Below are 12,796 nucleotides of genomic sequence, written 5' to 3' on the forward strand. Positions count from 1 at the left end.
CACTTCCAGGGCGGGAGCAGTACAATGGTGTCCCCATGGATATGAATAAGCAAAGATAGATGGAAGAAAAAAAAAAAACAAAAACTGATTTTAACTACTTGCAGACCGGCTTAAGCTGATATACGTCTGCAAAGTGGCACGGGTGCGCAAAACAATGTACCCGTACGTCGCTGCGTCATTAGTGGCTAGCACGCGCACAGCCGCCACGGGAGCATGCCCGCTGATCTCGTTGACTCGATGTCTGCCGGTGGCCCACGATCGTGGCACAGAGAGGCAGAACGGGGAGATGCCTATGTAAACAAGGCATTTCCCTGTTCTGCCTAGCAACATGACAGGGATCTACTGCTCCCAGTGATCGGGCGCAGTGATCTCTGTCATGTTCTAGTGAGCCCACCCCCCCTACAGTTAGAACATGCTGAGGGAACACAGTTAACCCCTTGATTGCCCCCTAGTATTTAACCCCTTCCCTGTCAGTGACATTTACACAGTAATCAGTGCATTTTTATAACACTGATCGCTGTATAAATGCCAATGGTCCCAAAATGTGTCAAAAGTGTCCGATCTGTCCAATGTTGCAGTCATGATAAAAAAATCGCAGATCGCCACCATTACTAATAAAAAAAAAAAATTATTAATAAAAATGGCATAAATCTATCCCCTATTTTGTAGATAACTTTTGCGCAAACCAATCAATATACGCTTATTGCGATTTTTTTTTTATTTTTTTTTTTTTTACCAAAAATGTAGTAAAAATACATATTGGCCTAAACTGTGGAAGAAATTCATTTTTTTTATATATTTTTGGGGATATCTATTATAGCAAAAAATATTGCTTTTTTTTCAAAATTGTCACTCTTTTTTTGTTTATAGCACAAAAAAGAAAAAATGCAGAGGTAATCAAATACTACCAAAAGAAAGCTCTATTTGTGGGAAAAAAAGAATGTTAATTTTGTTTGGGTACAACGTCGCACGACCACGTAATTGTCAGTTAAAGCGACGCAGTGCCGTATCGCAAAAAAGGGCTTGGTCTGGAAGGGGGTAAATCCTTCCGGGGCTGGTGGTTTAAAGATATTTTTCAAAACTTTAAAAAATTCAAAAAAATAACAAAAAATTCTCTGACAAAACTGGACCACTAGGAAATAGTAAATGAATTAATAAAAAGTAAAAAATAAATAAATAAATTAGTTAATAATAATACAAAAAAAAAAATTCTAATTTTTTTTATTGCGATGAATTTTGCACAACGATAATAATGATTCCCCAATGTGTAACAATTAATGAAAAGCGCTGAGCCCTGGAGTATGTGAAAGCCAACCCTACAAAAAAATCTGTAAAAGTTTGTTGCTATAGTAATTAACATAAGGTATAGATCGGCAGCCGACTGTGGGGTTGTGCCACATCCAAATTTTAATATATATAGAAAAAGAGAATTCCCCTAGTGGTGGACTTTAAAGGCACATATAAAAAGGCATAAAAGGGGTATATAAAGTATAAACAATGGTTTATTAATTGGAAAAACAGTAAAACACATAACAGTAATGTAACAGTGGTTATTGGGAATGCGAATCAGATACTTTTACATCATTGATACAGTGTTTGAAACGATACTCTTGCACCCGACGCGTTTCGGAGTTACTTAGCCTCCTTCCTCAGGGGTAGGTATGAGTTTACAGAAAATTGTTAACACTGTGTAAGCTGACTTGGCATTCCATAACACTTTAAATTAAAAACAAAGGCACTGACATGGTCTGTCTACCCAGCATATTCTTGATTCCGATACAGGAGTATTTGTTAGCGTATTGCAGATAGCATTACTACATAACATATTTATTTATATTTTAGTCTAGGAATATTAAGAGTAAAGCGTCCCACCTATTTTAATGCATTTTAATGAATTTGTTTTATGTGTATAGAGTGTTGTGTGTGAGAGAGGTGTTATTAAAAATGATGTACATGATTTTTGTAGATTCTGTGATCCTCTGACTTAATGCCGGCTCAAATTAGTAATCTATTTGACCTCCTTGCTTCCTTTGGAACTCTCAGGTTGTGGAGTGCACCTGTTTAACATGGCAACTGAGAGGGATACAAGGAGTTAACACTAATTGCCTTCACACAACACTATTTATTCTGACACGTCATGCCATGAAGTCAAACCCCTTTGATAAAGTCGGAAAGACGAAATCGATCAGGGAACGATCTCATGGCGTATTGAATAGATCTACATATACCTGTACTACGCTCTAATGTCCAGCATAGTCTTTGGGAAGGATTTGTACAGGAGTATTTGTTAGCGTATTGCAGATAGCATTACTACATAAGAATGAGATTTCTATCTGCAATATGCTAACAAATACTCCTGTATTGGAATCAAGAATATCCACATCATCAGCGTATATAAGGAAAAAAAGACAGGCTCCACATAGAGTAGTACTATTTTCCAAAGGATTTATTAAAGATGTGTGTTGTTCAAGTTGTGTATAAAAAAAAAAAAAAAAAAAAACGCTCAGTACAAATCCTTCCCAAAGACTATGCTGGACATTAGAGCGTAGTATATGTAGATCTATTCAATACGCCATGAGATCGTTCCCTGATCGATTTCGTCTTTCCGACTTTATCAAAGGGGTTTGACCTCATGGCATGACGTGTCAGAATAAATAGTGTTGTGTGAAGGCAATTAGTGTTAACTCCTTGTATCCCTCTCAGTTGCCATGTTAAACAGGTGCACTCCACAACCTGAGACTTCCAAAGGAAGCAAGGAGGTCAAATAGATTACTAATTTGAGCCGGCATTAAGTCAGAGGATCACAGAATCTACAAAAATCATGTACATCATTTTTAATAACACCTCTCTCACACACAACACTCTATACACATAAAACAAATTCATTAAAATGCATTAAAATAGGTGGGACGCTTTACTCTTAATATTCCTAGACTAAAATATAAATAAATATTGTGAATGTGCTCTGCTACACGTATTCGTAAAAGGCGTTTGGTTCTTCCAATATATAATAAGCCACAAGGGCAAGTTAGGGCATACACTACATGTGTCGTATTGCATGTCATAAACTGTTTAATCATGAACTCTTTGTTTTTGGAAGGGGAAACAAAGGTCTTGACAAGGGTAGCTAAGAGCTTACCCTGCAGTGACCATTTACCTATTTGTACCTTAATCTTACCTTTACCATAACTTAAAATAAAACACACAACACCTAAGGTGGGTTAAATGGCCAAACATGGCCTTTTATTAATAAAACAACTTTGTTAACAACACACACTGTAATAACTTACCTACCTTCACAATTTCCAATAAACTGTATATATATATATATCTTTTCAGATCCAAGGCGGTACCAATGTAACCATTACCCTCTTTATTTGTGTCAGAGGCACATCTAACTGATTTGCCACCCCAGCCGCTATTTATGAAGACTCAGGGACTAAACCCAGCTAACCTCAGCCACCCCAGGGTCCTTAAGCTACACGGTCACTAGCCAGTGAACCGTTCCCACTCGAGGATACCATACCTGATGGTTCCCCACCACTTACCCAGAATGCACCACATTCTACCACCGCGAAGGATCCTAAAATGCCCCGCACCCATTTATCCAACCCTGAACCAAACCACCCATTCCATGCTAACCGAGATTAAGGGCGGGAGGGAGGGATGCTCTCAACAGGTTCCTCAAGAACTGTTACAGCCCCACCCTCTTGTCATTATTTTATTAGCTACTAGCTCCCCTCCTTTGCACCAAATTCCGACCAATAATGACCACTTAATTAAAACTATATGCCGCACCTTTAACCCTGACCTTGCTGGCTTGCCTTAACACCCTGTCATCTCCCCCCTTCGCTGACTACGTTCCTGCTCAGCTACGGGCTTCTCTTGACAAGGGTAGCTAAGAGCTTACCCTGCAGTGACCATTTACCTATTTGTACCTTAATCTTACCTTTACCATAACTTAAAATAAAACACGCAACACCTAAGGTGGGTTAAATGGCCAAACATGGCCTTTTATTAATAAAACAACTTTGTTAACAACACACACTGTAATAACCCACCTAACTTCACTATTTCCAATAAACTGTATATATATATATATATATATATATATATATATATATATATATATATATATATATATATATATCTTTTAAGATCCAAGGCGGTACCAATGTAACCATTACCCTCTTTATTTGTGTCAGAGGCACATCTAACTGAGTTGCTACCCCAGCCGCTATTTATGAAGACTCAGGGCCTAAACCCAGCTAACCTCAGCCACCCCAGGGTCCTTAAGCTACACGGTCACTAGCCAATGAACCGTTCCCACTCGAGGATACCATACCTGATGGTTCCCCACCGCTTACCCAGAATGCACCACATTCTACTACCGCCAAGGATCCTAAAATGCCACAGCGCACAGGTATCCTCCTTATACCCGAGTGCTCCGCCACACCCGAAAAGCTCTCTGCACTCCATCTTCTAAGTCCAAAAACCATAAATCTGTCCCGACTGCATTAAGGTGAACGCCATCACCCCTGAAGAACCTCCACGTCTCGGACTCCAAGTCCTGATGCCTAATTACCAAGCCACCATTCCTGACAAAGAACCTCCCCACCTCCTTATTGACTTTAACCCGGGCCTTATTAATTTGATCGACAGATCTGGCCTCTCTCCAAACAGTGCGTGCCACAATCTCCGACCAAATCAAAATAGTGCCCGGGAAGTCACAGCGAAGCCTAAGGAAATCGAACCGAATGTCTCTAATCAGTTCTCTAGAACGCCTGACACCCAGATCATTTCCCCCAGCGTGAATTACCATAATATCGGGGGCTCTGTCCCAGTGTGCAAATCTATGCACTTTGGGAACAACCCTGTTCCACATCATACCCCTCACCCCAATCCAACGAACACTACCAGCTTCCCAGGGTAAACCTAACTGCCTAGCAGCGGGCCTAACTTCAGCCCTCCTGGCCCTCCAATAAACAAATGAATGCCCGAGGATCCACACTAGGCATCTGCGACCTGAAACAAATAAAGAAAAACATTGCCCCACCAACCTGGATTTAGAAACAGCGAGGATAACATAAGACCCACAACAGATAAAAGAAATAGCATGAGTGTCACCACAAACATAAACCACAAAGACCCCTCCATGCTTAAACTAAATGAGGCCTAACGTAGAGCCGGAAACGATTCGACTCCCATCTGCCCATCCGTTTAATCACCTCCGCACCCAGCCCCCATCTGGACGCCTCAGTTGCGGCGCCTATCCGGAAAGAGTGTGCACCGAATTGCCTGGGATCCAGGCCTGCCGCTTTTAGACATTTGCGAAAAACCGCTATGAACTGAAAACGCAGAGCCCGGCCATCTCGCCTCAAAATAACTCAAGGATTACCCTTTTTCCAGCCTGATCTGTTTTAGACTTACGAATAACTAAACTCACTGACACCTCTGTTACAGCTACGTCCTCTCTGAAGAGTCCCACAGCAACATGCTTGGACGAGCTGACCAGTTCCCCTATGCATAAAGCACCAAAGAAGGCCAACAAGAAAGCCGCCTGAAACAAGATCTGTTCGTAACCCTCCCCACACCCCCCCAGAATATTAGCCACAATCAGCTGTAAAGTGGCGAAGGAAACCGGGCGCCGAAGATCCCTGGACTTGCTCCCTCTACGATATCCCTTCATAGCCTGCCGTACGATAAAAGATTTCGTGACATCCTTACCTCCTTGTAGTTTAAACCAGAATGCCAACCATCCACCGATGACACCGAGGCCCCCCACAGAAAGTTTTGAACAATAAAATACAGGACCAAAGCGGACACGTCGTCTCGGGGCTCAAGCCCCCCTACCTCCTCCAGCAATTAATTCCATTCCCTCCACGCATCAGCGTATGCGCCCCACGTTGCCTCACTCAGGGATTTGCGAATTAATCCTGCGGCGACTCCAATGCGATTGTCCATAACCGTGGAGGACAGGGGGTACCATGTTGCTCCACTTCCGGTGCCAAGATCCGAAACTCCTTCCACTGCGAACGAGACAAGGCATCCGCAATCCTGTTAGAAACCCCCGGAATGTGCACAGCATAGACAAAAGCATTCAGGCGAAGGCATAACAACACCAAATGTCATAACAAGCGCACCACCCGAAGGGAGGAGGCCGACAGGTTGTTAATGGCAGTAACTACTCCCAAGTTGTCACAGTGGAAAAGCACTTTTTTATTCTGAAACGCCCTACCCCAAATTTCCACCGCCAGCACTATCGGAAACAGTTCCAAAAGCGCTAAGTTACGCAACCCGGCCTCCCTCCAAGTTTCGGGCCAACCACCTGCACTCCACTTACCCTGGAAGAATGCTCCGTATCCTCCGGACCCGGCCGCATCCGTAAACAACACCATGTCCGCATTCTAACGGGGCCCGACATCCACATCGACCTCCCATTGTAAGTTGCCAGGAAATCATCCCAGACCCCTAGATCAGCTCGGTGATCTCGGGTCAAACGAACGAAATGTCTGGGGTTGCTGACCCCCGCCATGGCCAACGAAAGCTGTCGGCAAAATTTCCTTCCCATTGGAATGATTCTGCAGGCAAAATTTAATTTGCCCAACAGGGACTGCAGCTCCCCATATCCTTGACCTCCTGCCGTAAGGCCACAAGTTTCGCTTCTGGCAGACGGCATTCCATGGCTACAGAATCAATCGTTATCCCCAAGAAAACCAATTCCGTCGTGGTGCCAACTGTTTTTTCCGGTGCCAAGGGAATTCCAAAACGATCAGCTACATGCTGTAACGTACTCAGCAGCACCACACACGCATTAGAATCCGAAGGGCCTGTACACAGGAAATCATCCAAGTAATGGATGACGGAATTTAAACCGGATACCGGATACATCCCGCACTACCCATTCCAAAAAGGAACTGAAGGTCTCAAACAGTGCGCACGAGATGGAGCACCCCATCGGCAGACAACGATCAACAAAATACGACCCTTGCCACCTGCAGCCCAGTAGGTGCATACTATCCTGATGGACCGGAAGCGGACGAAAAGCCGACTCCATGTCAACTTTCGCCAACAAAGTCCCCCGTCCGTACCTACGCACCCATGCTACCGCGGCATCGAACGATGTATAGGTGACCGCACAGGCCAGCGGATCAATACCTTTGTTTACCGATGCCCCTTTAGGATGAGAAAGATGGTGAATCAAACAGAACTTGCCAGGTTCCTCTTTGGGAACCACACGCTTAACCCTGTAATTGGCGGGGAAGAAAACTTCCGCCCATCCTACCCAAAGAAACTTCCTTCTGTAGTTTCTCCGTTACTACCTCTGGGAAAAGGCGAGCTGACTGCAAATTATCGGAAATCGGCGGAACCGTAGTCAAAGAGCACGGGATTCTAAAGCCCACAGAGAATCCCTCCCACAGGAGTCGAGCCGACTCCTGGTCCGGATACCTATTTAGGAAAGGAAACATCTTTCCCACCATCACTGGCGTCTTCCCTTTTTCCAGATCCATCTCCTGCCTTGTTCTTTCCTGCCTTGAAACACCTGGTGAAGGAATGACTGCCCTAGCATCCTGAGCATTCATGCTTGAAGCGACAGGACCCTCCAAATCGGCACGAGCTGTCATTGAACTGCCAGCAAACCCCCTTTTTCCTAACGGCCGACGAGCCTGAGGTGGAAGCACTGCCAGCCCCTCCTGGAAAAAACTGGCTCCCGCTCCTAGCCGGGGTCATCAGTTTCATCCAAAGCCCTATGTCTTTGTGAGCCCAGTGAATAGCCGGTCTGACCGCCTTCTGCTGTCGAAACTGTTCGTCATAGCATAACCACGCCATGCCGCCATAGACCCTATTCGCCTCCCCGATTGCGTCCAAATAACAGAACTAGGCCGAGCAGCTCGCCGGCTCTTTCTCGCCAATTACGCTGGCTAGGATCGCAAAAGCTTGCAACCAATTATTGAACGTGCGAGGAATAAGGCGATACCGCCTTTTTTCTTCGTCCTCCTTTTTACTCTCATCAGGTTTAACGCGATCCAAATGAAATTTTTCAAGGGGAAGAAAATATTTCCACGTACTCCCCCCTCCAAATCCTTTCCCTAACGTCCGTTTTGAGGTGAGCACCCAAAGGGCCTTCGAAGCATACATATACTTCGCACTTAGCCGCATCCGCCAAGCTTACCTTGTCCACCTCCTTGTCACTTTTTTCCTGCGGCTTCTCCGCCGTAGCCTCTCCACTCGATCCTTGTGGCACATCCGACGCTATCACTACTGCCGGAGGGGCAGAGGGGCTTACCACCGGCTCCACCTGCCTCTCTGAAGTGTCCCCTACAGCAGCCGCCCCCCCGGCACCCCCCCACTGCCAAGCCTTTGCAGCAGCTCCTTTAACCCCTGCAACACCTCCGTCCCCTCACTCCCAGAAGTCCCCCCAACCTGACCCTGGGCCCCCAACCCTGACAACACAGAGGGAGAAATGAAAAGAAGAAGAGCAGCATTGCACTCACCAGGCTGCATGGGGCCAGGAACCCCTCCAGCCGCCGGACCGACTTCCCCCACGGCATCACTGACATATTCTTCTAGTTCCCCCTCTTCTGCGCTGCTGCCTTCTGCTCTCCGCATCTCTGCTGGCAACCCGGGAACCGAAAGCCGCCTGTATGCAGGCCGTCCTCTCTCCCCTTCAGCCGCTGTAGCCTCTCTTGCTACCGACAGGCTCGCCGGCCTGCGCCGCTCCGAACGTCCCACAGCTCTGACGTCATCCTCCTGCACCCCGGCCTTACCCAGGCTCGCAGGCGCCACCTGTGGCCTGGTGGTGCGCGCAGATGCTGGAGCTCTTCCTCGGGCAGATGTGCCCATCCCTCTGCGCCGATCCTCCTTCCGACTGCCAGAGCCGCCGGCCGCCTCCCGATCCGGGCCGAGGCCCGCTGTGTTCTCTTTTCCCCGCCGGGCCGTGTGCCAACTGGAACATCGCCAGCCACGCCAGCCGCTCGATCCAGAATCTGGTCGGTGGAGGATAGGGGAGGCGCGGTCCGCCTAGGAGACCCCATCCCCCGCAGGCTCTGCCTAGGATGAGGATTCCTTCCAGGCTCACCCCTGTCAAACACAGGCAAGCATTTGGCAGGGGGCCTGAAGGTTCCGCAAGTGGGCTCCTGATGCGGCGCTGAATCTGAGGGGTCCTGTCAGGGGTGAACTGCTCAGGGGCCTTAGACCTCCTAGCGCGCTGTGGAGCAGGTCCTGTCTGTGTAGGACTCTGCTGGACCCCTTGTGAAGATACTGTCACTTGTCTCTGAATCCAATCTGCTCCATGAATCCCAGCAGCAGCCCTGAGTTGGCCCAGAAGTTGCTCAAGTTCGCTCATCATTAAGCAGGACTCCACCTGACAAAGGATGATGCTCTCAACAGCTTCCTCAAGAACTGTTACAGCCCCACCCTCTTGTCATTATTTTATTAGCTACTAGCTCCCCCCCTTTGCACCAAATTCCGACCAATAATGACCACTTAATTAAAACTATATGCCACACCATTAACCCTGACCTTGCTGGCTTGCCTTAACACCCTGTCATGTCCCCCCTTCGCTAACTACGTTCCTGCTCAGCTACGGGCTTCTCTTTACCCCTCTAAGTGGTCTACTCACTTCCCTGCAGGCTTTACATCTCCTGCAGGCAAAGAACCCCTCCTGGTCCCAAAAAGAGGGAAGATGGCTGGGGGGGGGGGTCAAGGACCTTTTTTACTACAGCATCTCTGTAACTACGACCTCTACGGTATACAGACTTTGGTTTAGCTGGAAGGACCGTAGCCAGAGATCTGTCCAAGAACAAGACATGCCAGTGTGTATTAAAAATATTTTCAACTTCTCTAAGTCTCAGCTTCACTCTCAGTTTAGAGCCCTTTCACACTGGGGCGGGGGCGTTGTCGGCGGTAAAGCGCCGCTATTGTAAGCGGCGCTTTACCGTCGGTATGTGCCCGCTAGCAGGGGGGTTTTACCCCCCTGCTAGCGGCCGAGAAAGGGTTAAAACCACCGCAAAGCGCCTCTGCTTTTTTTCATATTATTATTATTACAATGTAGAGGTGAGACATGGATTGACCCATTTATCAATCCTGCATCCCTTTTTTGCTTATGTGTTCCTACACCTGTATTCATCTGACTAAATATAAATGAATGTGCAATATATAATGGATTTGAATGAATTATCATTATTTATTTATTTGTGTATTTATGAAGGAGTTTATTTGTTTTAGATATAGGTTTTTAATATAGATTCTGTCATTTTTCCATTAGTGCAAGTACGGTACTTATATTTATATAAATGTATAAAATGAAAATTATTAAAATGTATAAAATTATAATTTATATAAATATATATATATATATATATATATATATATATATATATATATATATATATATATATATATATATAGTCTTCATTCTTTTTCTTTCCCGCCCCTTTGAGGGCATGGCTCTTTTTGACACACAATTTTCAATTCCACCATTCCCTATAAAAGAGCTTGCCCATGGTGTATGAGACTAGCCTAGCTCTGAGGAAGGGGGTGCGCCCCCCGAAACGCGTTAGCTGTACCCTGTGTTATGTGCATGTCCATGCACTATGTTTATGGCCTTTTGTCAGTTGCATTACCCACTTTTATACAAAAATGTCTTATTATTAAATTATCTCTGGTAATGCACTAGGTGTGTGAGCCTTCCATTTCTGTTTTTCTTTTAGGAGATATTGACCCTGCATGCAACCGCTGACATCAGCGACGTATGCGCAGTGAAGGTCCGGCATATAGTGCCGGAACGGAGGACTCCCATACGCGGGGGTGACGTCATCGGGGCTCTGGCCACTCACAGTGCCGGAGCCAGCGACCCCTGGAAGAAACGGCAAGGCAACATGTTAGCCTACTCAGCGCTGACTGGGTCGGGCTGCGGGAGCTTCGTTCTAAGATAAGTATTTCATAATGTGCTAGTATTCGATGAAAAAAAGAAACTGTAGTCAATTGCAACTGTTTTTTTTTTTTTTTTATATATAATCTTTAAGGTGTTATACAGAAAAAAAAGGTCAGAAATAAACAAAAAAGAGAAATAAAACATAGAGAAATAACTAAATTAGTCATCCTCTTTCGCATTTTATAATAGACTATATAATTAACCAGTGAGCAGTAGCGATCCTATCTTAGACTAGTAAACCAATAAGGGTCCTCCTTAGTTCTGGATAATCGATCCCTGTGGTCATCCCCCTTCCCTCGAAAGGAGGGCAGGAGGGCCCCGTTAGTATCAAACAGTATCCCAATTGAGACAGAACCAGCTACATATTTGTTAAACTTGTGATGCCGATGACCGAAAATAATAAAGATCCAGCTTATTGTACACTCAATGTGGATGTGAAGAAGGAAGTGCTTCAGTAGGTCAGGGATTTCCACCCCAATACCATCTGAGATATGCTTACTGACCATAACCCAAAAGGGTTTTAGTATGGGACAGTCCCACCATATGTGGAGAAGCGTTCCTCTCTGCCCGCAACTCCTCCAGCACAAATCCAAAGTCAATGGGTAGATCCTGGACAGGGTCACCGGTACCTGATACCACCGTGAAAGTATTTTATAATTATTCTCTTGAGTCTTTGACTCCACTAAGCTTGAGTGTGTTAGGTGATATAGGTGGTTCAATTGTTCATTAGTAAACTCACACTGGAGGTCTCTTTCCCACTCTATAATGTAAATTGGTTTAGGGCTAGGCCTGGCCGCTTCTAATAATTTGTAAAAGGCAGAGATCATGTGTAGCAGAGGTCCTTAATCTGATCTAATCTGCAACTCATGATGCTGCAACATGACAAAGTTAGCAAGCTGGTGGTGTCTCCAAAAATCAAAGGGGAAACTGCCATAGCGCTCCCTTAGGGTAGTAAGCAGAACCAAAGTGTGTCCCTGCACAAAGTGCGTTAAGCTGTAGATGCCGTTCCTCGCCCATGTACAACGAGAGGACAGCTGCTCTCCGGGGGGGGAACCAGGGGAAGCCCCCCACCAGAGCCAATGACGAAGTTGGGTGGGCCAGGGCAAAGGCCTTGTTCATTCTATCCAAAGCCTTCAGGGTGTGGGGCAGTCAACGGGCATACCCACTCCGTCAGGCCCCTGCCCTCCTTTGGAACCCAGGGAGCATATGCCAAGTTTCGACCCGCAATGACCTTTTCCATCTGCACCCATAGTTTAGAGCTTGTGTGAAACCTCCAGTTGAGAATACGTTGTAGCGCAATTGCCTGATAGTATTGGGTTGCAGTACTGTTGCAGCATCGCCATGGCTAGTTGTGGTCTCTTACCTCTCCATACCGAATGAAAAGGCTACAAAGCTCCTTAAAGAAGCGTGAGGGTAGAGGGACAGGCACTATCTGCAGGAGAAACAACACACAGGGCAAGATTGTCATTTTACTGATGTTCGTGCAGCCCATCCACGTAAGGGTCTCCTTATCCCATGACTTTAGATCTATACTAATTTTTTTAAGTAGAGGTATATAGTTGTATGTGCATAGGGTATCCAGGTTGCCCGTGAGGTGTATGCCGAGGTATCATATGGAGGAAGACGCCCAGGCAAAGGGGAATGACCCTTTCAGGGCAGAGGCCATCGCTAGAGGGACAGTAATGGGCAGGATTTCTAATTTGGTGTAATTAATTTGGAAGTTGGAGACTTGGCTGTAGGCTGATAGTTCCTCCAGTAAGTTAGGCAGTGAGACAGTTGGGTTCACAATGTGGAAAAGAACATCGTCCATGTAAGCAGAGAGCTTATGTTCCGTGGGGCCTACAGGGACCCCTCTGATGT

This window comes from Aquarana catesbeiana, linkage group LG03, assembly GCF_042186555.1.
Source record: "Aquarana catesbeiana isolate 2022-GZ linkage group LG03, ASM4218655v1, whole genome shotgun sequence".
In the NCBI taxonomy this organism is placed as follows: domain Eukaryota; kingdom Metazoa; phylum Chordata; class Amphibia; order Anura; family Ranidae; genus Aquarana; species Aquarana catesbeiana.